The 27938-nt window shown below is 35.8% G+C and overlaps 1 long non-coding RNA gene across 5 annotated transcripts in view; it reads left to right on the top strand.

Moving 5' to 3' along the window:
* Positions 1–725: 725 nt before the first annotated feature.
* The window catches only part of LOC135299240 (uncharacterized), a 273288-nt gene continuing 246075 nt past the window's right edge, over positions 726–27938 (top strand). For 4 of the 5 annotated variants that reach the window (XR_010361268.1, XR_010361266.1, XR_010361265.1 and 1 more), the window contains exon 1: positions 726–870. This is a non-coding gene — a long non-coding RNA (uncharacterized LOC135299240). Of the gene's footprint in view, positions 871–9614; positions 9758–27938 lie in introns of those variants that run through there. The other variant, XR_010361267.1, reaches the window with a different exon arrangement.

Genomic DNA, 27938 nt, shown 5'->3' with positions numbered 1-27938 from the left:
GGACCTGAGGCTAGACTTATATCCATTCTGACAATACCTACATTCCTAGAGCTCTCCTGCCTTCTACCCTTCTCTCCATCATTGGTAGACACAAGCTATTTTCTTTAAGTCAAGTCAATACCTTGCCCATTATCAAAACAACTTGATCAGTCAGAAAGTCATTTTGCACTGCCTTTTCAAACTTAGAGAACTAAATTCAATAAAAACACCTCAGATCTTTTGGGAGAAGTGACAGTCTAATCATTAAGGAACATGTTCATTATGAAACACCAGAATATATCTCACTGGGAGCAGGAGGAGATATATTTGGTTATTGAGCTTTCTTTTCTTCACAAATTTTGTCAATACCTGTGTAGGGAGAATGAAAGTGTTCATTATTGGGAGACTTACTTTGTAATCAGGATGTGCATGATAAGGATAAGAATATATTTATCAGTGGAAATTATGCCCTACCATATGATTGCCACAAATGCAGTGATGATTTTTTTCTTCTTGGTGTTTTAGCTTCCCTAAATTCAGAGAAAGTTCAATTGATTCTTATTGAGGTATGAATAAAAAACATATTTTTTTTCCCAGTTATTTATTATAATTACCATGCTTCTTTCTTTTGAGTAAGTCACAGTGAGGGAGGTAGACACATTTTGTTCCACTTGGTTGCAACATTGTTTTGTTAGAATAATGCTTGTACTGTTTGCTTGTTAGGGTTGCTAAGCCATTATATTTCCCCCTGGAAGGGGTGTAAAGCTCGGACTCCAGTTCCCAAAATTCTTGTTATATTGTGATCTGATTAATCTTGCGGGAATGGGTGGTCTTTTAATTGCTGAACCTCCATCTCATTCTTGTGTCCTTACTTTTGGAACAGCTGAAAAGGTGAGTGCCATTCTGGGTCACCTCTGCTGCATGAATCTGTCGAGCATATGATGATCGTTTCTTGTTCCCTCTCTGAAGAGAGCCTTTTCTTGCATCTCAGGTACAGTAAGGGAGAAAAAGGGCATTCTGTTTTATGAAAACCTTTTCCACTTAAACTCTTTTCTCATTCTGATACAGGGTTAAACCTCTAGCTTCCGAAATTCTCTGTTAAAAATGAGACTGCTGTCAGTGGCTTGGAATAGGTCACAAGACTGACTGTTTTGGAGGTGCATGTCCTGAAGTGTTGGCAAGCTGAGGAGTTGGCAAAGCAATGGAGAAGGCAGGCTCTGAAGAGCACCAGAATGGCCCCTCTGCAGCAGCCTGCTGTGGGAAGGGAAGTGCATTTTTGCCATTTCCCGTTACTTTACTAGAAAGATGGTGGGTGCTTGGTGTATGAGGCTCAAAGCAAAGGTGACTGAGGATTTTCTCTGCCCCCTCTCTCTCCTGCATGCCCCTGGGACCCATAGGGAGTGAACACAGATGTCTCAGCTGAAAAGGAGTGGTGGTAAAAGATTACCAGCCATGACAGGGGAGGCTCTCCCCAGAGACCTGGGGAGAGCTACAGCATGTACTGGCCCCACAGTTTTAAAGATTAAAAGCAGTCGTATTGCATGCAGGTTGCTCTAGATCAGTGCATTTTTATCTCAGCCTAGTGACACTGTTTTCCCAACTGCTGTTTCCTTCTTTGTAGGCATTATTTATATGGAGAGTACTTTGCTTTTTATTAATTGCTTGTGATACTGTCCTGGGATACCTTAAGGTGCAGATAGTGAACGTCCATACTCATTGCTTTATCCTTTTATTGAATTTTGTGAGGTTAATAATTTAGCAGGAGCAATACAGATAGTCAGAATGCTGTTATTTCTGCTGTTTCTGGTGTTTTCTGGAATAAAATAAAAGTTAGGGCCTGGTATCTGTTGTTTCCTAAAGTAAGAAAAGCTTTTTTAGGCATAATGTCTGGTTAGCTGTTTACTTCTTAAGAATGTATATGATATCTGTAGCATACATACTCTCAAGCCTATATCATTATAAGTGATAAATTCAAGGCATCTAATCCAAAGTCATGCTCAGTTTATTCTTGACTTTTTCAGAAGAAATGCAAGCTTCCCACAAGATTAAACAACTGACTTTTAGCTCCCAGAGAAGAATGTTATTGTACTTTTATATGAGAATCTCATATAATGAAAAGCAGAACTTAATTGCATACTAGTGTCACAATAAGAAATTCTGATTAAAAATCTTAGAAGTTTAGGTGTAGGAAGTGTGGACAAAAGTTGAAATTCTTTAATCATAGGACTTCTGATTTTTAATGATGCTGTATTTTTTACAGCAAATTCATCATCTCTTAGATAATGCATTCAGGGCTTTTCTAGTGCTTGATTTATCAAGGAGACTGGTACAAATTCCTTTGTATTTTAGTCCAAGTGCCATGAGGGTAAAAGTGACAAGGCTTCTGTCATTGATTGACTATTGCCAAATCATATTTCGTGACTCTGCTTGCTGTTTTTTTGGGTTTTTTTTTTTTTTTTTTTTTTTTTTTTTTTTTTTTTCTTCCTGGAGTTTTTCTTTCCTTTCTCTCTTAATTTGTATATTTTATAACTTTTAAGCAGCTCCTTTAGATGAAAGACACCACATTTTCTTCTTGGCTTACTCTATGACCTCTGTCAGTCACTTAGATATTCTATTCCTTGGTTTAATTACATGTAGAAAGGAGAGATAGTTACACCTGTTGGCAAATATTTTATGAATAATCCCTTTACACATAAAAAAATATTACAGGGTTGTTGAGGTAAGTCAGTAGGTTTCCAGCCTGATTAATGAAAAAACAAAAACTGGTCCTGCGGGACTTTTAGCTATACAACTTCACTGGTGGTTTACTGAGCTTCCCATTTTGAGCAAAAGGTCAAGAACAGATGAAACTGTGAGTGGATTTTGAATTGTGTCTCTAATATTCTCCTCAGCTTCTGCTGAAATGGATATGAAGGATCTCTTCAGTAGTTCCCTCTATGTTATTTTAAAAATTTGTTACAAAAATAGGGGACATTGCTGTTTATTCAGTTCACAGAAACCAATCAGGAACCATAGTAAAACAGTTTTATAATTTCCTTTTATATTATGTTTAAGTCAAAGAGTAATTCAGTTGGATTAATTTGAGCTACACTTAGAACTCACAATTGAATTTAAGACTCCAAGATGGTCTTGATTTGACCTTAACACTGGAATTACTGGATATATAAAAGCAAGAAAGAAGCTGAAAGCAATGATGAGTCTCTAACCTGCTGTGCAGTAGCTTTTGCCATTTAGGTACCTGGGCAAAAACAAGACACAATTTGTAGTTCTAATGCATTTCCAAGAAAGCAGAGAGCTGTTGACTCTGCAGAAATAAGAAGCTTTTTAACATTTAGTTACTACACCTGTCAACACATTGACAAAATGTAAATGTGAATGATTGTTTTAATCCTGCTAAACATTTTCTTTAGCTGATCTCATGTATTTCATGCTAAAATTGATTTTAGCCATGAATATAAGCAATCAGCTTCTTCCAGATCACTGCAACCGTTACTGTCTGTAGGCAAAAGCATATATGACAAAGGCTAGCAGCAACTGGCTTAAATATTGATTTTTGACTCTGTCTTGTTTCCTAATAATCGATCAAGAAGACATGTGTGAAAAATTGTTATTATGAAGTACTTATCTGTACAGCACATGAAGAAAATACTGAAGAAGTTTTTTTTTTGTTATTATTTTTACAAGTAGTGTAGAACAGGTGCTTTCAAATACCAACCCAAGAATAAAATGTAGGGTAAAGGCAATAGTTTGGATGACATTTCCAAAATAGGCATCTACTTTTTGAAATGTTAGGTTCAAGGAGCAGCTACAGTGTTCAAAATTTTTGAAAGCTATATGACTATATATGTCTAATGTGTTCAGATACTTGAACTTAAATTTCCTCTCTTGCCCTTGCAGAATAGATACTGCTAGTATTTATTTGGAAGTTCTTCCATTTTTTTCCCAAGGATGTTTTTTTAAGCAAATCAATGATTCCCTAAAGCCATTAGAGATGAGATAGCTTTGCAGTGGTCCCAGGACTTTATTTGAGATCACTTTTGCAGGAGGTCCTGCTAACTATGCTTATCAGTTCAGTTGTATGTCTGCAAAAGTGATTTGGAAAGTGGACACCCCTGTTGCTAGTGATCTAAGAGGTGAGGACAGACTTCAAACTCTGCCCGTGTTTCTTAACATGTAATCAGCCTTGTCCAGGAGAAATCTAGCTAGCACGTTTGACAGCTAACTCAATACTCATGGTGTGCAGAGTTTGGTAATCCTCTGGAATTCCTTGAAAACATGTGAGTAGTAAGAGGAAAGCCTGCCTAAAGAAATTTTTAGTGTTTAAAGAGGTGAACTGCTGGCATTGTCTATTCTGCTTTCCAGAACACAGAGAGTGGCTTGTGCTTTGAAATGTTTCCAGAAGTGAACAGCTTCTTCCTTGTGCTCCTGAGCACAGCTGTCATTTTTTGGGTTTCAAGGGGAATTTGAAGAAAAGTCTGTGCTGTGTCTCAGTTGTCTAAGCTTCTGTACATGGCTATGGGGAGAGCTGATGAGAATTTCCACTGCAGTACACTATGGAGAAATCTGGAGTAAAAGACTCCAGCCTAAAGATAACTGCATGTGATGACTGGGCTGAGGGCAGATCTTCCTTTCGTAAGGACTTGACTGTTGTGCATGGACTAAAAAAGGATATTAGGCGAATGGTGTGGGCAGGATGACTGACCTTTTGACTGGTCATTTCGTTGGGACCCTTAATGCAGTGGCCACTTAGTTCTCTATAGGTCAGGCTCTGCACCCTAATCTGTCCAATTGCATTTAGAGTTGTATGAGTATGAACACAGCGTAACCTTTTTCAGCCATTAGTTGTTTTGAAAGAATTCCCTCCTAACCTCTTCTCTGTGGTATGTTAATCCTTTTGAATCCTGAGCAGCAGTTATGACACCTTGCCTCCTGCTGTGACACAGATTGGTTTCACACACAAATTAAACAGGTTACACAGAGCGATGAATGCCATGTTTTAGTGCAAGACTCCTGTTATATTGTCAGACAGACAACAGTACAAAATAGTAGCATACAAACTTCAAAAGGACTCTATCAAGCTAAGTAATAGTGAGTCCTTTAGTAGCTTTCATGAATAGTTTTCGTTGAAATGTTGATAATCCACTTGCCATGGTTTGATTTTAATTAGTGATGTCATTGTTCCATACTAATACTGAAACTATCACCTCACAGAATAAATAGAAAATGTTTCTGTATAGATGAATAAAAAATCTGTTTGTCATGTTGATTTTGTATTTAATGTGTTAGAATATTTAAATATAAGATCATTCCTTTGCATTTTCTTAATGTTACTATGATATGCTCTCTGTAACATTTATTTTCCCTTATTTTTAACCTGCACAAGCATTTATAGGATTTTAGTTATACATTTTAAGAAAATAGCCTGAACTTTAACACTGAAACAAACATACAGTATCATACAAACATACAATTGATAAATTTAAATTACATTATTAGTGTGCATTTTATAATGCATCTGCACTGATTTGAAGTTAATTTCATGTGAATTTAGACTTCTAAGCCCCTGTCAGCCACTATATTGTCATGGAGTTTTTTTCCTCATTAATATAGTTACTATTCTAACATTTGTTAAATTTTAATGAACATAAACTTAATTAAAATGCAAGTTTAGATTCCTTAGTGGTCACTGTGGTTACCCTCCAAAACAACAATCCTATCCCTCTCCTGCTCTCCAAGTCCAACTATGTGGGCTCCGTATATTTGCTGTTTTGTTTTACTTTCCTGCTTTACATAGAGGTTATTTTTCATATCTATGTGGACTGGAAAATTACATGTATGATTGAGAGACTGTACTGCAGATTTGCCTGTTTGAGTTGTGCTTTGGTTTCCCTGGTGGAATAGAGTGTAGGAATATAAATGCTTTCCATTTTGGGTCTAGGCTTGCAAAATAATTAATCGCTTTCCTTTTTTTAGGGATCTGATGATTTTAGGAGTAGAAAAGTAAAGAAGTCCTAGCAGGTGATGTGTGACACACTTGATTTGGGAAATCTCTTTCAAAGGCTTAAACAGGAGTTGAGAAAAGTTTCTTTAAATGTTTATCTGTTTATTTTGGTTCATACACCAGGTCCTCAGATCTCTAACTTTCCTTGTGAGCATTGGATTTTTTTGTCTCTAGGAGATGAAAAGGCTGATATTCTTAAAGCATTGCAATTGTTGTCTTTGTGAGCAGAAGCTTTCCCTTTGCCACAGCCATGCTTGGCTTCTAATGCTCATTTAATAAGCAATTCAATGCCGACAGAGTCAAATTTGATGTGAGCTGCTGGCCTTGCTCTGGTTTAGGGAGTACATGTGTGCTCTGCCTGCTTTCCTGCTTGGAAACGGTGACATGACCTTGAGAACTGAAGCATGCCAAGACACTTGCCAAGAGTGAAGCAGGGCAGACATGCCATTCAGCTATCCCTCTGGAGACAGCCACACTTGGACTGTGTTAGAATCATTACAAAGGCTTAGCTGGGAAGTCTGTGGCTTTTAATGCCATTTCATGGTAGTAAAACTTGTTGTCCCACCAGCTAAAAGAGTGGGTGTTTTAATAGAATAAGCATTTGATTAATGAAACAACATGTACTGTACAGAAGAAATGATCATAAAAAGCTGCCTTTTAATGGTCTAAAGTACCTTTTGCAGCTTGGAACCTTTTATCACCTTGTAAATCGCCCCTTGAGATGAATAGCTGAAGTTAGACGAGGCACACTTCCATTACCAGCATATCCTCCTGCAGATATTATAGAGCTTGGGCTGCAGCTGCTTCAAAGCTGCCCTTCTCACCAACACATTTTTACATCTTGCTTTCATTATGCCAAGGCGTATTGTGTGTTATTGCAGTGGCTTTGCTTTTAATAATCTTCTTGATGAAAACATTCAGACCTGAGGGAGGTCCACTATTTCTCCTTATCCTTCTCTTACAAGGTGGTGACCATTTTTTGCTACTTTTGTTCTGTTTTATAGATAATGTTCAAAGGTGCTAGTTAACAAGACTTAAACATACTCAGGAGGAGAGGAAAAGGCATAATAAAGCCTCCTTTAAAGCAAATATGGGAGAGAGAATAAAGTTATGTCATTTTCATTATGGAGGATTGAAAACTTCTCATTGCTTTCAGTGGGAGTATAAGCAGGAAAATAAAAAACATGACCCTAACAGCAAACAGATGGCATTCCCTTTTCTGTGATTTTGTACACTTTTGAAGTTGTAGAGGAACCACATAAGCAGTCATGCTTTCAATTATTTTCCCCACTAACAGAGGCAGACACAAAATTTATTAGTTTTTTCTTACTGATTACTCTTCCATTTCAGTCAGTGTGTCTGAGCTCTAAATTATCTTATGTGAAAGAAAGGGAAATAAATTTCAGAAACTTCTTGCACTCAAAACCAAAGGAAATATTCACTAAGTTTAAATTTTAATTTGCTAGCCTCTCTCTTATTTTGCCCTTCTTAGGGATTAGAATGGAGGCTGCAATGATATGGCTTCACTTTAGTAGAGATGAGCACCCAGCAACTGTTCTTTTCCATAAGAGGCATCTCTCTACAGAATGGATAGAACACCCTTTCAAGTTCCTTTTTTTCCCCTTTCTCCATTGTGGCTGAGATATACAATGAACATCCAGATTTAATCGTTTTCCTTCACAATAATAGTAAGAAATCTGTTATCTCATGTTATGACTAACCTGAAAACAAAACCTTGTGAAGAATGAATATGATAAGTCCCATAAAGACTCTAAAATGGAAACAAAACACAATGTCAAGGCAATCCAAATTAAAATAATATATTCCCAGTATGACTTCAAAATAGGTATTGTGTTTCAGAGTAATGATAAGCTTAGAAACAAGAGCATTTTATGTTTCCCTGTACTTTTATGCTAGGGTCTCAAAGCACTTTACAGCTGTAAATTGAGCAGTTTTATAGATGGGGAGGGGGGTGGGGGAGAAAGTCAGCAGTTTCCACATGGAAAAACAAAAATTATGGAGGGGACAATATAATGTTACGGACATTCCATAGTTTGGGGCAAAAGTAGGAAGACAAGAAGATTTTTTTTATTTGTGTATCTAGATTCTGTGAACTTACCAGTCGTCCCTTCCAAAACATATTTTTGTGTAGTCAGAAACTGTTCTGCAACTACCAGCACTGATATAAATCAATGGTCACAGGAAAGGAAATGAGATATTTCTCAAGTTAGATTTCCTAATCTGCTATTGATTTTCTATGTACCTGTATCTTAACACTGGTCTGTAGTTCACTTGTCTTTTGTAAACTCATGCACTGATATCCTTGAAAGAACTAGATAAGTGCAAACGGGTTTCTTTCTGTACTGAAGATGCCAGCTGATAGCTGCTATATCTCTGTGTGCAGGTTCTTCTCCTTCATCAGCATCCAGGGGTGACAATTAAGAGCTGCATCCTGTAGTTTCAGAAACCAGTGGGAGTTTTTTAGTAACTTTTCATATCTTTTTTTTCCAGATGCTCTGGGTATGAAATAAGAGACAACTATGGATATACTGTACAGGGTTGTTTATAAAAAAAATGTCACAGGAAGCCTCCTTGTTGCATACAGAGTGATCTGATTTATTTTTTTCTGGATGGTACTAATTTGCATATATTGATGAATACCTTTACATTTTAGCTAGTTACTGTAGGCCTTGCCACGGCACCTGTCTCATGCTTGTGCTGGGATGTCTTGGTCTGAGGAATTGTGCCTCTTCAAGTCATGGGACATGAATGACTGCCTGAGATGTAGTAATTTACACTGTATGGCTCCAAAGTTAGGTTACTCCAGCTAGCCCTACTCCTGGATGGTGTAGCTTTCTTTTGAAAACTTGCTTTCTCTATAGTTTTTGGCTAGAGTAGTTAGAATCCCTTTTTTGTCCGTAGCTGAGGTTCAAGTGCAAAATCTTTGATAAAACATGGTAACAGTATTTATTACACATTGTTTCTTCTAATATGAAGAAAATTAGTCAAATCTGAACTGACTGACTATACTCTCCATGCTTTATAGTGTTTATAATACTTCATTTTCACCAAACAATGATATAATAACCCGAGCATGCCTGTTGGTTTTATTTTTTGAAAGTCAGGCTTTTGTGTGAAGGGCCACTGAAACCTCCCCTTTCTTTTCTTTTTTCTTGTTCCAGGATATTGCATCTTTGATCACAGAAATATTTCAAGAAAAACTATATAGCAGAATTCCCTGGAGTGAGTCTTCAGTGAAACCTTCCTGTCCTAGTAAACTACTACTTCCTAATTAGAAATAAGGCAATCTGTATCACTTTCATTAATTTTTCAGTCCAGCATTTTTTACTCTGGTCTTTATACATAGTGCATTCTCTGAACTTTCCTGTTTTGAAGAAGACAAACAGTATTTCAGTGAAATGCTGCAATTTTTTTCTGAAATGTATCTTTATTCCTCAAGGTTCAAAAAATAACTCCCCACATGCTTTTAGACATTCTAATGATCAGTTTGCAGTGTTAATGATGTTAGATTTAGAAATGGTCCAAAGAGACAAATATCTTGTGTGAATGTAATGTAATAAGATTGGAATTTTGAAAGAGAATTTTAATTATTTTATTATCTCCTAAGAGAACTGAAGAATAACGTCTGTGTTAAAGAGATTTTGATAGAAAGAAAGCAGAATCAGCAGATGACTAATGAGTTTCCATTATGGAAACAATGTCTGAATTATAGCATTTCTTTTCAATGAAGTGAAAATAACTTGGCTCTATCAAGAGGTAAGTTACCTTAATAGATTTTCTTTGTTGATTTAAATTCTCTTTCATGAAGTACTGAGCATGCTAAGAACTTCTGGATTCCTCTATTTGAGCAACAGGAATTTAAAAAATAGGTAAAGCAAAGGTATTTTTATTATGATGCTGTCCAGGTTTTCATAGTTACAGATAGTAAAATTAATATGAACACATATGATAACTGTAATCTAAAAAATCAATTATCTGTCTAGCTATGAAAAAATTAATATTGCACATCTAAAAGAGCAAGTCATTTTACACCTCAGATGAAAGTCTTCCTAGTGAATTCAGTGGTCTATGGATTAGGCATTTCTTACATTTTCTCCAGCTTTTTAAAATATACAACATGAATAACCTTTGCAGCTTGGAACTGATGAGGAAAATATTGATTTTATAACTTCAGGATTAACAGGAATAGAGAGTAACTTCCACAGTCGCTAAAAGATTGATGGTCCTGATCTCTGCAGGGTTCACTGTATCCTGCGTGGACTAGCTCACCCTTTTTGAAACAGATCCTTATTTCTGATTGTTCTTACATGGTTCATTCTTTTTTGCCATTCTGTCATTCTTTTCGGCCCTTTTCTTTTCATATGAACTTCCCAACATTAGAATGAGAATTTTAAGGGAGTTGGGAGTTAATTCAGAGGTGTTTGAATGCCAAGCTTCTGTGCATATCTCATTTTGTGTTATGTATTCAGCAGGCAATTTACATATATTTAAGATGCATAAAATGATAGAATTCAAGTTTTTCTTTCTACCTCATGAAATTTGAATGATTTTTAATATAAATGTTCAATGTTTGGCTAGTGTATTTAAAAGCAAATTGTAGTAAATAAGTGGCAGATGGTGAATTAAGTGCTATGATTTCTTTGGGTTCTCTGAGTACATGTATTTTCTTACTAACTGCCAAATTTTCATTTAATATCCTTCTCTAGATCCTATAAGCAAAAAAGGTAAAACCGATTTAAAAATTTATACTTCATTTTTTGACAGCTTGTAAAATAAGTTTCAAACTTACTGGATTCCAAATACTTTTAACATCTGTATAATAGAAAATTTGTAGTAGAAACAACCATGGTGCCAGAAATACTGCAGTGATGTTGCTGATAGGACTGTGACTAAATGAAAGATGTAAGATAATGCACTGATACATTATCCTAAAAGTGCAGTGAACTTGTGACAAGCTTGTGTTTGAAATTCTGTTGCTGAATGTCCTGGGTTGACTATATGATGCTTTTATCCCTAATCGTCTTGTTCTGAATCAAGAAAATAATGGAATGTATATAAAGAGATATTTTTCCTCTTGATCTCCCAGTATTTTGGGATGTGCTTTCTTGCTAGAAATGATTGCCCTAGCTCCCTGAGTGTCTACAGAAAACCAGACAAATGAGTATCCAGTAGCCTTAGACTTGCTGCTTTCTCATAAAAAAGGAAGTCGTCTCTGATAGATACACCCCTACCAAGGTTGACTGTAGCAGATTTAATTTGATCTTTCAAGCACGGATTAAAAATAGTGTTCTTGTTTCAGTTAGAACATTACCACTTAAGCTTCAATACAAAAGGAGCTTTTTCATCATCCCAAAGCACACACTCTCAAACATTTTAACTGACAGTGGTTTAGTATTTGCATTATCTTTTCCTGATTGTGCATTTTTCACCAGAGACAGATGATAAAAGTTTATGTGAGAGAAGATCTGCAGTAACATCAAGAAAAGGCTTCATACTCTGTATTACTGGGGACTGCAGATGGCTAGAAATTGCATTAAAAATTTGTTGCATTTTCCGTGTGTGAGCATTTCTGCATATTTAGCTGATACTGCTGTTTTACAAGGAGGCGAACAGCATCAGTCTTGTTTTAACATTAGAACCAAGGTTGTAGAGAGTTGTAAAGGATTCTTCCAATATTCCTGGACCAAGGAAGATGATTTCTGCATGGATTAATTGTAGAATTAAAAATTAATCCTGTTGGTAAGTAGATACATAGATGTAAGATCAATTATTTGAAAGAAAATAAGGTATCAAAGGCCAAACCCTAATTTTATTTGCACCTCAGATAGATTTGCTTACATCCATTTTCATATATTTTACATCATGTTTTAATTTGATAAAAGTGGGACAGCCTTCCCAAGTAAGTGGTTGAGTCACCATCCCTGAAAGTATTTAAAAGCATGGTTTAGTGGTGAACTTGGCAGTGTTAGGTTTGTGGTTGGACTCAATCATCTCAAGGTTCTTTTCCAACCTAAATTATTCTGTGAACATGGTTTGGGGCTTGAGGACCTCCCATACCAGTCTTTGCTTCAGTGGTGGGTCCATACTGTACTGGCTGCCCAAGGGGGCCACTCTGTTCTGTTGTCATGCACAGTGTAATGCAGACTGAACAAACTGTGTTGCTGTTCTGAGCATTTGGCAGAGTGTTGTAAAACTTGAAGTGTGTTCAGTTATCTTTGTTAGTTATTATTCATCTCCCTTTTCTGTGGATGGATGGGTGGGAAATGCATGGAAGTGGCCAGTCTAAATGAATGGAATGGCTAAGGCTTGCATGTTGCAGAGCACTGCTGTATTTCACATAATTTTTCAGGAATTAAAATTCCAGTATCTCATATTTGTGGAAAACACTATATTGAGAGTTAAAACAGCACTTATGGAAGACTGTTTTCAGAAAATGAAATGTTAATAATACACCCCTGTCTAATTGTAATCAATCTTTTTATCTGTGGGTTTAATGTCTAGTCCCCTCAAGCAAAAATGGTCTATATTAGAACCATCAAATCTGTCATCATCATCATCATCATAGTCATCAGCATGATTGTACAATTGAATTTTCAGGTCTGATGAGAACTTTGTATGCACAACTTTGTTCTTTTGATCTCTTAGCTTTTAAACCCTTGATCCCAAATCCATTGTATTTGATGAAAGAGCTCTCCCAGCCTTCTGCAGAGACTGAAGATAACATTCACTGTGTTCTTTGTAATCTCTGTTCCTGGCAGAGGTGCCTATGACAATGGAGCCCTCTAAAGATTTTTTTTTTAAATTTTTTTTCTGGCTGGACAGAAAGTTTTCTGTACACAAATACACACTCAGTGCCCATAGTTCTGTCCAGTATTACTCCATGTGACTGGAATGGCCTACAGCAACAAGTAGAGCAATAGGAGCAGGTCTGTAGAGCAGAATAATTGATCTTGAGGATCTGACATTTGTGCTACATACATTTCAAAAGTTTTAGATTGGATTAACTTAGGCCTGTTCCATATGTGAGAGTGCACTAGGCGTTCTCCCAGACTTCTGTCTCCTCATTTAGTTGAAGTGGAAGGGATCCAAGTGCTCTCTGAGACGATTCTGTTGTACAAACAGGGGTATGATACATGGAGAGAGAGGCAGATACACGTGAAAAGCACATTCCTGATACCAAAACACTTGCATTCAGTGTTGGCTTGATTTGATCTATTCTTTGACTGAAGAAGTAAAGCCTCAACACTATATCAAAAATAATTGATAAAAAAGGCAGAATAAAAAAATTGCCATTTGACCTTTAGATTATGAAATTTTACTCAGAATTACCAATTATTCATGTAACAGTTTCAGATTTTTTTTGTTAGTGTATTTTTACTACAGGTGCTGGCAACATGTATTGTGGGTGTATGTATTCCCATTTAATGGAGAAATCTAGGGATGATGCCAAATGGGAGTGCTTTTTAAGCCCCGTGAGCAGTGAAATCTGTTAACAAAGGAACTGAGTTTATGTGGATATTGAGAAAAATTTCTTTTACTGAGATGAAGTTAGTGTCTGTAGTGTGAAGAAGTAGGCTAAGAAATACTTAGTACAAAACTTTATTATGATAGTATTGATCATACTGTTTAACTTTCTTCCTGACCTAAAAATTATGATCCCATTTCTCTGCTTCAGTCTAATCTGACAGTAGTGGAGGTATTTTAAACATTCTAAGTCCCTTCAAGTTTGTGAAAATGTGGCCTTGGGTAGAAGAAGTACCAGCTGTCTGAGCTGGGAAAGGCTGCAACTGAGCCCTCACTGGACAACACAGAATCCACACTGGTGGAAACCGGGAACCTGGGACTTCATTAGATACAGGAATAGCCACCCAAACATAACAAAGTGCTCATCACTTGTCTTGTTAAGCATGAAAATTTAATTTATATGAAGGTTTTTCTTTTCGTCTTTAATTTTAAAAAACTAAAATTAGGAAGCTGAAACTGAGGGTTTGTATTACCGGGTATCAGTAGGTTATCTGTTCTCATTGATTGAAATGAAAGGAAGATTATAGTATTTTACTGTTCTATGACTTCTAGTCTATTTTTTTGTTGATTCATTGGAGCACATAAGCCAGAGAAAGACAATTAGCTCCTGAGACCATGTGTAAATGACACTAACAGAAATCAGGAACTGCAGTGACACTGTAACTGAAATTTGAAGTTGCTGAGAGATGCTGCTTGATGCTATTGCAGACTTGCTGTTTCCTTTATCTATATGTAGTAGCAATGTTCATTTGAAAAAAAGTGTTTAATGTCACCAGCAGTCACTTGACAAACATTGCTCTGTATGAATCTCAGTTTTAGGAACAGCAGGTTAAATGTTCACATTCATACAAGTAAATAGATAGTACCAGTCTTCTAGAACTCACGCAGTTAGACGTTTGCATCCTGCTTCTACATTAAAAATTCCAGCCATCAGAAGTTTCCTGCATTAATTTAATTGGGAAATATCTTATTCAGACATCTTTATCTAATTTCCCTGACAATTCTTGGCTGCTTTCCCTTGTGAAAATACAAATTCACCGAAAAATTAGGTCACAGAAATAAGGAGAATGACTTCTGGTTGAAATGATACTGTATGTGCAGCTTGATTTCTTAAATGCTCTGAAGTGTTGATTTAGAAAGCTGAAAAAAATCTCCTTAAATAAAATATGTCTTTACAATATAGCATTGAAAGTGTCTGCCCAGTTGGGGAAAATACATTTCTAACAATGCAAGGTTGCCTTCCTAAACACATACCTGTGTATTTTCTATTATAGTACAGGAACAGATGAAGGGGATTTATTTAATTTTGCTTTTCAGCATAAATCTTCAAGTTCTCAACTTTTCCACTCATTTTTTAGAAGTTACCATCTGTAAGGGAATTAATTTTTAAGTGTTGTAATTTCAGAATTTCTCACCTACCAGGTGGCTAACATTACAATTTTTAAAATTTGCTTTCTCTCACTAAAATATGGTTCCTCATTTGAGTATTGGTCTGAAAAATAAAAAATTATGCCCAGGTCTTAATAGATATATAAATATGAGAAAGTTATAACAGAGCCTAATTCTTGGAATTGGCATTAGTTTAGACTGTGTTGGACTGTGTGTCATAAACCTCTCTTTGATAGCAAGCATTTAGGGGTCCCGATTCTCATGTGCCTTATTCTGGTTTTTTACCAGCTCCCTGACTGGAGTTGAATTACTTCTGATTTATAGATATCAGATTTATGGCTTCTGTGGGTTATCTTAATTTAGTTAAATTAAAATAAAATTAATCAAAACTAGTTTGGAAATGTTTTATCAGAATACTACATGCACAATATTTTTCTATATAATAAACAGATACTCTGTGGACATTAGAAATCCACTCTGATACAGAGTGTGCATGCGAGGACATGCAGCTGAGCTGACTTAGTTGTAATTAACAAAATTTATCCTATTACTAACAATTTTAAAGGTTTTACGTAGTTAAGCAATTTTCCAGAAGCTAGTGATGCCGTTTTTTATTAAGAGCTTATTTTCTTAAGTATCCCATTACCCTTTCAGTAGTTGCAGGCAATGGTCATCATCTTCACTTAGAAAACTGATACACATATTACAGTTTCCTGAGGAGCAGAGAAGTATCTTCCTTGTTAGAAGTTCCTTCTTGAATAATAATATGAGACGCTGCTAAATGTTCTTATTTGTAGGCTCAGTATATTTAAATTTTAAATGTTCTTTAAGGATTGTCAACTGTTTGTAAACCTCAATCCCATCCATACATACTAAGGAGAAAAACTAAGGGTTGGGTTGTATGGAGTGTCATAAAAAGGTGACTTTCCAAAACTCTGCCTTGGGTGGTAATAAGATAATGCACAGCACTGGGTGTAATGGTGTTTCCCTATCAAACACCAGAAACATGGTTTCTACATAGGATATCACAACAACAGAAGGATAAGCTAGAGAATGATCAGTAATTTTTGGTCTCCAATGACAGTCATGGTATAGAGTGTTAAATATACTTAGGAAAATCTGACTGTCTAAAATCCAATTGCTATATTCTGTAAAATCCTCACTGAAACAGTTGAATTATTTAGTTGAAGATGGAGAAGGATGGAAAGAGATGAGATTTAGAATAGCTAAAACTTCATAGACTTGACAGACTTCTGTTTATGTTTAATCCACAAAAACATAGGTTAATGTATTTTCTTTATATAAATATAAAGAAATAGAAAGTATTTTCTTCCAGTTTTAAATAACCTTGTAGTGCCTGTATAAAGATAATTATGTTTGCTTCATGTTTTATTCTGTGTCGTGGTTTGTAATTTACTGGCAGCGGTGGGCCTTTGGTTAAGAAACATGTCTACAGAATGGCTATTTCTAGCTCTGATATTGCTTCATTGTCTTAGATCTTTCTATGCCTTATTTGTCCCTAAATCTCTCAGAAAAAAAATTCAGAGTTTTGAGAATGCTGGAAAAGTGATACATACTATATGCAGTAAATACTGCAGTCCTGTGTCAGATGCTGCTGTCCTTACACCTATTGAATAGTCAATATTTGGAACATTCATATGTAGATTTTGAGCAATATAACAAGATGTTTTATCACTGTAAAACGTGCTTTAAACTAACAACAACCCACAGTGCTCAATAGTTGACCTATTATTTTATTTAGTTTAAATTGAGGGTTTAAACCAGCTAATTTTGCTAATAAATTTTGTGTAATTTAAATATGAGGGTTTTGTAATTCCACAGAGATTACTAATTTTGTATGCATGAATAAAAACTTCCAGGCAGCAAAATGCTAGTGATTAAAATATAAATTTTATACTCTAAAATCTTCAATGAAACTATGAGTTTTTCCTTATTTGAAGAGGGATAATGATAGAGATAAGATTTAAAAGAGTTAACACTTGAAAGACAGACATCCGTGATTTCTAATCTCTAGATATGGATTCAGATACAAGTTTGTTTTTTTCCTGCAAGTGTAAAGGACAGATAAGCATGTTTTTATCAGTGAATTTTGCTTAATTGCTTTCTGATGGTATCTAATACTACTGCTTAAATGATTATGTTTCTATTAAAAGGTAGGTTGTAATCTCACGTCTTCTACTTCCAACTTCAAAATGAACACATTAGAAATTATTTTCATTTTAATCTTTGAAATCTGTGTTGTAGTAAATGAAGTTCACAGTCATACAGTGGTTATATTTTGAGTTTTTTTTTATAAATTTAATTTAATTTAAAGAGGAAGACACCTATAACGCTTTCTGCTATATATTTATTTAAAAATTTCAATTTTTCTTTTCAAGAATATTTACTGGTGCTAATTACTATTGTGCTAAATACATGTTGGCAGAAGTGGAACAGTTTTGCCATGCTTATGATAATTCAAGAATAAAAAATTAAATGGGCTGGATGTTTGCAGATAATGTGAGAACAAGTTTGAGTCTTCACCTTTTCTAAGCTAAATCAGTAATGAACCCCATTCTTTGTATTTTGGGTAAATGTCTGGAATTTCTAATTTGCATCTATGATGTGACCATTGATATTCTCTGGTGAAAATGCAAATAAACTAATTTTTTGTGCAAAAAGAGAATGGGAAAATCTTGGAGGTCTCAGAAAGCTCTCAGAAGGCTTCAAGACCTCCTGAGCCTGCAGAGAAGTTCATGGTGTGGTTAATACCACCCTAATGACAGATCAGCCCATGAAGCCTGTTCCTACTATCTTTGCTGCTGTTGTGAAAACTCAGAAGTAAAAGGACCAAGAGAGCAAGAATGCTTATGAGACTGCTTGAAATATTTGCTTTTCTCCTATCTGCTAAAGCAGAAAGACAAAACATTTGTAAAGGCAGTTTATCCCAGTCATTTATTAATCAAGCAGTGGGGATACATTTCTTCCTCCCTTGTATTTTTTAAGGTTGAAACATGCCCTGTAAATCTAGTAGGCCCCAGAACATTGGGTTTTAATTAAAAGATTCTGGAAAACTTTATAAGCAAAGTTAATCTATTGCTTCATAATGCTGTGATTCAGTAAGAAAAGCTAGGACTGGAAATGATGAACAAGTAATTAAAATAACTGCACAATAAAAAGAAACATCTCTATCATTGTTACTCTAGTGAATCAAGGTTATCATAAAGAAGAAAAAATTGCATTAGCATCTCAGCTATTACATTTAGGAAATAATCTTACAACAGAAGAGAAGGAAACAGTAAAGAGTTTGTGATGCAGATCCAATTTACTACACAGTTCCTGGAAAACAGATTAGGGTTTTCTTAAATTTATATTGAGGCACCTTTTTTCAACCCCAGAGTACAATGCAGCATGAGTATAATACTAACTAACATCCTGGGCATTATAAAAATTGGAATCTGCTTGCCACTGCATAATTTCACGCAGCAAAACGAAATCAAGAGGGATTAATTCAGTCTCTTAAACTTAAAAGGTTGTTCTAAAGGTCCCCTGTCAGCCAGACTTATTCCTTACCTATGGGAGATGTGTACAAGAAAAAAACACCTGGCTACCTTCCTTTCACAGGCCTGTGGACTTTTTGATGTTGCACCAATGTGTCCCCATAAAATAGCATGTGTTAAGCAAACAAAACCTAATGTATCAAGATCTGCTATCCTTTGTTTTAGGTTATTCATGAGAAACCATGGTAAAAAATGCCAAGTTAACCAACCTTTCCATTCTTTGAAAAGTTTGCAAGTAGAAGGGCTTGCCTTGTCTGGTTTCTAATGTAAACCAGCAATCTCACACTTACTGTTATTTCATCTACTTAAAACCAGCTGCCACAGACTAATATGAGCTCCATGTAGCTTAAAAAAAAGGTGTCCAGATTAGTAGAACTCTTATTCTCAGGTTACTTTATTTCTCAGGCAGAATCCTGAGGCACAGACTAACCTGAAAACACTTTTCACTGAAACAGCACATATTTTGCTAAAACAAAAGGTCTATAGGCCATTATAAGCCTTATTTCTACTGCTTAGCTGTGAGACTTACACAAATACTCCTAACAATCTGCAGTTTTGTTATGCTTTTGGAAATAAGCAATTCTTTAGCTTGTCCTGGCAAGTAGTCACTGAATTCTACATGAGAGTAGGAAAATGAACTAATTTTCTATGCATATAATATTCAGGGGGTCTAGTTTTACCAAATAGCTTTATGTAAAATCCCTTCTTTTTTCCCCCAGTATCCATGACAAAGGCAATAAATATTGTCTGTTCTTCATCAATTTTACAGTAAACTCATCACCGTGTGATTAACTATGCACTCAGCTAGCTAATCAGTGTATCAGAAAATTAATTCAAACAGAGCACCAATCCAACAAACCTTGCCTTTTGCATATGCATTTGGTCTGATTACTGAATTCACAGAAATAACTCAGTTACTGTCTTCATGTGGCTAGCAGGAACTTACAGAACACGAATATTGCTATTTTTATAGCTATATATATGGGAGTTACTATACATTGTGTGGCATCTCAATTCTACTTGAAAAATGCACAGTATCAGACAATTTTCACTGTTACACAGAAAATCAAATTAATAATGGAAAATGGTCTGCCTTAGAGCTGCTGAGTTAGTCCAATTATCCTGTGTTAATTTGGAACTTCACATATCTTTTGCACTTGATTTTTATATTGCTGGAGTACAATGACCTCCCAAACTAAAATCTAGCCTGGCTGCCACCTGCATAGCAACCATGCTAGTACACAGTTTCCTCTACAGAGAACACAAAGTAGGTGAGTATTGTCCTCACTTTACTGAAGAAAGCCTGAAGTGTTTCATAGTTCTTCATGGTTTCTCTGGAAGTCTCTTACAGAGCTAGAAAGGGGAATCTGGATTTTCTCAGTCATTGCCCCATTCTTTATTGACAGAGAATGTTTTTTTTTTTTTTTTTTTGCAGAGCATTCTGCATGATGCTCTTCCCCTGTGTCACTGAAAATCTCTAGCTTTGCTCTTTTGGTTTTAATAGTAATGGGGCTGATTGACTGTTTGAAGTCTGTGGCAGCAAACTGGGAAGCAGAAGATGCTCTGTCTCTGAAGGTAAAGGTACATGTCTTGGGCCGTGAGAAAACACATGGAAATGAGTCTCCATTGGTTTTTGGTCCTTGTCTTTTATGAACAAGATTGAAGCATTGTTCTTCTGTTTCCTTATGTGTTTTCCCACTGAACTTACAAGAATCTGTCTGTCCTTCTTTGGTCTTCAGCTTTGAAAGAAGGACTTGCTTATCAGTGGTGGCAACAAAAAACCAGCAGCTTCTCCAAGAGTCCTGAAATAAGATATAATTATTTCCACTGAAAGTAATATTTTGCCTTTAACTTCAGACATTTTAATGCAAAGTGTTGTGTGAATATCATATGTTCTCCAGCATTTCAGATTCTGTTCCTGTTTGCCTGGATGATGGGACCCTCAGGCAAATAAGTTAATTGCAAGGGTATATGAAGAACTATGATATGGGGAAAAGATTATACATTTATTAATAATATGATCATTGGTCATTTTTCTACAGTTTCTCTTAACTTGAACTGATAGAAAGCTTGACTAAAAGTAGTACAGTACCAAAAAGAGGTCAAAATTACTCCTCCAGGAAAATAGTTTCTTTGTTTTTAGTTAGACATACTTAAAATGCTAATAGTGTCAATTAATTTGATTTACTTTATGCAGTTGGCAGCTAAACAACTTCAGAAGCTCCAAACTTCAATTTTCTGCAGACAGACAAGTGGCCTAGAGACCTTCTTCAGTGTGATTAAAAAGGCATTTTAATTTCTAAAGCAGTTGGGTAGAAATAACTGTAAAATAATAAAAATATTTTTTAATAGGTGGTGGACAGAGGCTTGTTGAAAAGGTATTTTTAAGGGTAGTGGAGTTGCCTTTTTTTAATACATTCATTTCCTAGTGTGGACTGCAGATAAAAACCCAGCTCTCTTGATGATTTCAAACAAACCATATTCCATAAAGAAACTTGGTTTTTGCTGTATGTTGTGACAGTTCTTTTACAATGTTTTCTGTAACACCCTTAAGCATTGTCACTTGATTCCTGTAATGTTAATTACCTCTGAAAGTTCCCTCTAGCCCTTCTTAAGAATATGAGTAATTGTAAATGCATCAAAATGACTTCTGTGCATTTATTAAAAATAAATAAACTTGACCCAGGAATTAAGCAACAATGAAGTACGTAATACTGAAGCTAAAAAGCTTTTTTTCCCTTGGATTAATTTGGTATGTTTTACTCACAGTAAAACATTTTTACAGCAACAGTAGTGTCACACATATGGGACTAATGATGTTGTCTTTTGAGGGAATATAGTAGCTTAAACGAAAGGAGTTTCTTTTCCTCCTAAATATGGTGTTTTGCTTTATACAGGAATTCAGGTCAGCCCTATGATTATATAGTACAGGACTGCAGATGTCCCTTCTGTCTGATTCCCTAAACTGTGTGTCTGTGTAACTGATGGATTTGTGGTATACAAGATGTTATTATGAACTCACTGAAATCAGTGATCATCTCCATGTGAAGTCAGTCTTTCTCAGTAAGTTGCCAAATGGTCCATGGACATTAGATCATGTCTTTTGGATGTTAACACTAAAAAGGCCCTTCAGGCTCTCCTACTTTCAAGTCTTTCAAGGCACCCTAGACCATTTCTTTGTATGTAATGTAGGACCCTCTTTGTGCACATGACTGAGATGTCTAATGTGGCTCCTATGGATGCTTCCATGAATATTTTTCTTCAGTGATGTGAGTTCCTGAGAAAAATCTATTGTCCTTTCTTTCTGTAGGATCTCCCTTCGCTGATTCTCCTCACTTGGTTGCTGACTTTGATTTCCTCCTTGTCTCTCCTCCCTGCCTCTGCCCTCATGCTTTGGAGTCGTGTGATTTCCTTTCCACCTTGACAGTAACTGAGCTGTCACTCGAGCACTCTTCTTTCCTTTGAGGAAATCTTGCTCTCATGAAGATTTAAGGATATATAATGATGACTGATTGCATAATAATTTTTCTTGTAATTCTTAATACTGCTTTTATCAGGACTTCTCTCAGAAAATCTTTCCTGCTCAGGACACAGTATGCTGCTTAAATGATGGACACAGTATGCACAAGGATCAAGTTTGTTTTGCCTTGATTAATGTCAATATTTGATTAGCATTTGACAAAACAAATATATGTAAATTAAACATCTGACTTTATTTTCAAGATCATAGTACCCCTGACTGCACACTTTCACAAAACCTCTCAGTGGGACTGGAGTAGACGTACTCCTACTGTAAAAGTTAGATCTGCAGAATTGAACAGTTCTGACAAAGATTTTAAGGAACAAGGATTCTCTCTATGTATACAAGGAAAAAGTAGGAATTTTTTTTTTGAAAGGGGAAGGGCAAGGCGAAGGAAGCGTAAAGCTATTCTTCCAATATTTTTTTATTTAATATATATATATCATAGTAATGTTTTGAGTTCCATCAGGCCAGCTTTCTGCTATAACAGATTTCTCTGTTATTTAGACAAAAAAAGTAGGTACCCAAATACCCATGAAGTACAGTGCCTCCACTCTGATTCATGGGAATGCATCTTTGTATAAAGAAATGTGGGTCAGGTATTGCTTTTATATTTTTTAATATGGTGATGTGAGAAGATGATTAGTGTTCTTCTTACTTGCTGAATTCAGCAGCTTCAATAGTACTCCTTTAATTGGTTTACCGGTGAAGTCTCTGAGGATCCTGAGACGTTTGCCTATGTCATAAAGCAGTGAGAAAGATGCCAAAAGGATTAAACACTTGTCTAGTTTCCAGACTCTGATGTTAGTGGTCCCTATTCAAATATGTTATGGCATGGAAATGTTCTGCTTGATAGGGATTTACTGAAAGCAAAAGTTAGATTATTTCTTGAAACTGCTGTAACTTACACTGGATACAAAGTAAATGGAATATAGGGTGCACAATGCTATTTGAAGTTAAATTTCCATTCCACTGAACCCCATCCTGTATATGCCTCCAATAATGGATTGACCTGAGAGAGAAGTGTATAAATTGTGGTTTCCAAAAGACATGTAATATTTGGACCAACTTTGGGCCAGTCCTTGCCCCTTTAAATATGTTGTCTTTCAGGCATACAACAGCCTCAAACATTCTTGCAATGGAAGATTGCATGCAGAGTAACGGAAACTCATCCCATTTATTTCCATTTTTGTCTCCCAGCACCATTTCCCTTGACTCTCTACTGCCTACAAGATACTGCTTTCTGTAATAGTAATTTTGCAGCTTCCACTAGCAGACACATATGCTATTGCTTCCAATCTCTCATCTTCAAATGATTGACTGACAAGTCTGACAGAAACAAATAGCAGGTGTGTTGACAGATATTGTGTTTGTATTTGCTTTTGAGTGCTTTATCCCCCCCTTCTCTTCATCTTTTTTTTTTCTTTTCTTGTTCAGCACCTTTTTCTATATAATATAATAATTCCAGTTTGCTTGGTATATAATCATGGGTCACTATACTAATATTATCACAGCTGTGGGTATAATGTCATGTTATTTCCTTTGGAATATCTTGTGCTTTTGCTTTTTTTAAAAAAATACCTCTGTATCATATTCCTTTAAGTCCTTTACAAAGGAATTTTCTTCAGTTTTCTTTCCTTACAGTATGGCAGGATGGACCAACAGCATGCCAAATGGCTTCTAGATCTCTTGTTATTTTAATTCTCCATTCAATACATGCACTTTTGTAGATGCCAGTAGATCCCATCTGTGCCCTGGTTGAAATACTACAAATGACGCAGATGAAAACTACATATTAGCAGAAATACCTGAGGAAACTTGGGCAGATTGCCTTTTATAATCTGCTGGCTTCTTGTTCCAGCTGGACAAACCACAAGGCTCCTTCGCCTCAGAGTTTGGCTCCTCTGTGCATCACCTTAGAATTCAGATTTGGAAAGATGACAGTTGTTAATATTTGTCTACATTTTGCAGATTATTTGTTTCTCATCGCATAAAAGCTTGCTAGAAACTTGGTAGCCTTATCTCCAAAATAAACCTTTTAAAATATATTTGTTTATACCCTTTATTAATGAAGCAAGTGTAATTGTATCGGGGATACTTTACATTGAATTCAAACTCCAAAGGTAGGGAGGTATGTGAGGCATAACCCAGATAGTCTAAGGCTGAACTAGGGCAAGGAAATAAGCTTTTTTATTTTCTTTTTTTTATCTTTTTTTTTGTGCAGTTACTAAAATCCATCTAAAATTATAAAAATAAAATACATATAAAATAATTAGTAAGACTGGTAGAAATAATATCTAATTACACAATATTTTTATTGTGACAGCTGGTGAAAGACCTTATCTAGAATAAAGGATTAGCATCTCCATTATGAAGAAGGGGGAATTGAGGCAGAGCATTTAACTGGTTTCTTCAAGATGACAGAATGAATAAATTATAACAAGAGAATGCAGATATCATCCAGCACAGAGGTCTGTCTCTATGTTACTGGGATTCCTATCAGGGGAAATCTGCCATAGTACGAATGTGAAATCTTGTAATTTTGTAATGCTTAGAGGTAATCGTTGGCTTAGCACCTTTGGGAGAGAAAGAGAAGAGGAACTGGAATATGCACCTCGATCCAATACAAGAAGATTCTTTTTAAGTATAACATGGAGAAATTGCAGTTTTCTGATATGAGTGTGCATGTGGGAATCTGTCTGTATGTTATGTCATACCTTGATCCTCCTTGTCACACCCTCAGCAAAAAGAAGGAGCTGCTTGAGGGTCATGTTTGTGAGTTGCTTCAGTTCAAATTGCCATCACTGAGGAATGTATTTTTCATTGCCATTACACTGATGGTTTACCTTCTGCTCACATATGTGAAAAGGTTATTTCAGAAAGAGGTTATTTTTTTCCTAGATGTATAACAGTACCAGTTATACCAGATGTATACCATACGTAACAAAATAAGTATTGTGCTTCACCATCATCATCTGTGGATTTTTGATTTGTGAACAAAATTGTCTTGAATTGTGATTTGAACTAGTAAAATTCTTTCCTGTAGCAGAGGGGAGGCTGCAGAAGAAGTTGAGGAGGCTTGGTCGTTTGTTTTTGTGTTTCTCCTGCTTTTCATTTGTTCTAGGGCCTGGCATGCCTTTGCTTTTTCAATTTTAAGGATCATTTACTACTCAAAGTGTTAGAAGTTTAGTTTTAAAACCTAGAGGTAAGAGGTTAAGCAAGTGTAGCAGAGGGTTTATGTTGTCCTGTCAGAATCAGGTGAAGGGGAGATGAAATGGAAGAACCAGAACACTTTCCTAGAGAGTGGAAAGCCTGCTGAAGTGGGAATGTCTGTCTGCCCCATAGCAGCTTCACTGTCAGCCTTCTCTCTTTAGGGTGGCAGGTCCATGAGGAAATTAGACAGGTCAATGTATGAAAAGGGACGTATGAATGAAACAATGAATGAAACAATGTATGAAACAGGGATTTGTACCTATGAAAAAAGGAAGACTGAAAGTTTGTGTTTGCTGGGGGGGAAGAAGGAAGCACAAAGTCTATATAAAGATTAAAGTTTATATACTTTCTCAGTTCTTTAAATTTGCTGAGTTCACTAGCAGGTCATCTGCCTCCAACTGGTTTAGTCTATTTCGAGGAGCTATCATTGGTATGGATAGGAGTTATGTTAACAAAGATGGCAGTACTAAACCCTGTGAGCATTCATAAAAAAAAAGAAAATTCACTCTGGGAAGAAGTTGTGGGAAAGCATTTGGGGTAATTATCTGTGCTGGGGAGTCAGGGAAGAGAATATTTGCCTTCCAACTTCGAGACTTCTAGGAGGAACAGCTACATTATTAGTAAGCCATTCACAAAAATCTGACATTAGAAAGATTTTAATTTAAATTTTAAATTTAAAGCCATTTAAAAATAGCTCTGTACAATAGCATTCTCCCTGAAATAGGGAGGATGTGAAATCAAAAATTCAAAGAAGCGAGATCCTTATGCGATCAAAGCTGCTAAGAATATAATGGGCATTAGTTCCTTCATTCTTTACAATGACATCTTGCTTTCTGTAGTTTAGAAAATTATTAATTAGCTATGTATGTTTTTTTGGATGGAGCTGATATAGTTTGAATATAAGTATCACTCAAAAAATTGTTTTTGTCATTAACTCATCGTATAGATTGGTGGATGAACAGAAAGTGAGACATAAGATGGACATGATGAGGGAGACATACCAAATATTTTGTCCCTTGTAACCAACTCCCACAACCTGTTTTGAAAAGGACATTGGATACTTTCTCTGCCACGCTCTCCAAGGCAACAGGAATAGTCAGCTGTTTCTGTCTTGGTTAAGAAAACCACTGAAGCTGTTTAATGGAATGAAGGCAGTAACACTGGATTGGCTGGATTCTCACCACATATGCAGTACCTTGCTGACCAGAGAATTTCTGTTACCTGAATGTTATTCTAGATTTTTCATTGTGAGTCACATTAAGACAGCATTGTAGAAATTTGATTATTCTATTTATTTATTGAAAAAAGGAAGGAATTCTCAGGCAACACAGATATTCTGGGAATCGTGTTGTTGGAAAACTTGTTTCCCTGATCATCAGTTTCAATTTTTGAAGGACATGGATTAGAATGAAAAAAAATGGATTAAATCGGCTGTGTTGTCATTAGATTGTGGTATACATATACACATGTACACACATATGCATATATGTATGTGTGTACAAGCATGTGTATATATGTTGAGTTGAGAATATTCTCAGGTATTAATAGACCTTTTAAAAAATGTTAGTGATCAATCTTCCATTTTAGCATTCTCTTTTGGCACTGTAAACAAATGCTGATGCTGATAGGTTCAAAGGATGGGAAAGACTCTAGCTCATAGACCATCAGACTCAATAAAACTTCTAACCAGAAACAATGACATAAAATGCTTTATTAATTTTAAGGTACTTTAGACTCCCACAAAACTGTATAGAAGTTCCTCAGAAAAATATAGTTCTTCTTCCTTTGCTAACAATGATAAACATTTATATTTAGTTGCTTTGGCATTTTTGCAGGGCAGTTTGGGGCCATCTTATTAACTAAGATTGCAGTCAATTATCTGCTTTATTGAGTATTTGTTTTCATTTGAGTGATCTTTGTATTGTTTGCCAGATAATTTTTCTGTAGTGAGGAAACTCATTAGAGCTCTTTCTCTACCTGCTTGCTAGAGTCTTACTCGTCTGAAACTGAAAATTCCAATTAACGTGATCTGAATTTGATTGGAGCTGTAAACAAGTGCAGCTACCTTTGCTTCATTAAAATATGGAAAATCATGTGCTTGTTTTAATTATAATTTATAATTACTTTTTTTCCCCACTGCTTGATGCAAATAGGCACTGGCCTTTACTCTGACATAGAAGGTGCAGCATCAAATCAAAAACTTTATTTTATTGCATGAAACAGATGGTAAAGATCACAGATATTTCCAAGAAAAGACAACGTAATTTCAGTGCTAAATTACCATTGCTCAAGGGCCTAACCTCCAGGAGCTGATAGAGAATGCAACTTTATGGTGTATTTCTTGTTCTAGTCTAGGCTTGGCTCACTTGAGGCTAGGAAATATGGAATCTGCTTCATATTGTTTAAAACCAGACCACAGTGTAATCATTGGTAGTTTCATAGCTGATTTTATTGGATTTCATTCACTCAGTGGTTTGTGCAATGTACTACTGTGTATAAAATGAAGCAAAAAGGGATCAGATAGAAAATTCCTGAGCAGCTGAAATCAGTGACAAAGCTTTCCCTAAGGAAGATCCAGGCCTCTTCCATGGTGTAGGGTGACAAACATTCTGTGTCTTCAAAGGTATCTCTCATTTTAGGAGGCAAACAATAGCTGCTTTTCTTCAGGGACATACAGGAAAGCAGTGTGTATACAGCCAAGTTTTCAAATGCCTAGAATCTTGATTTCATC

Source organism: Passer domesticus, chromosome 4 (genome assembly GCF_036417665.1).
Source record: "Passer domesticus isolate bPasDom1 chromosome 4, bPasDom1.hap1, whole genome shotgun sequence".
Taxonomy (NCBI): domain Eukaryota; kingdom Metazoa; phylum Chordata; class Aves; order Passeriformes; family Passeridae; genus Passer; species Passer domesticus.
This window is presented reverse-complemented; position numbering and strand designations above follow the sequence as displayed.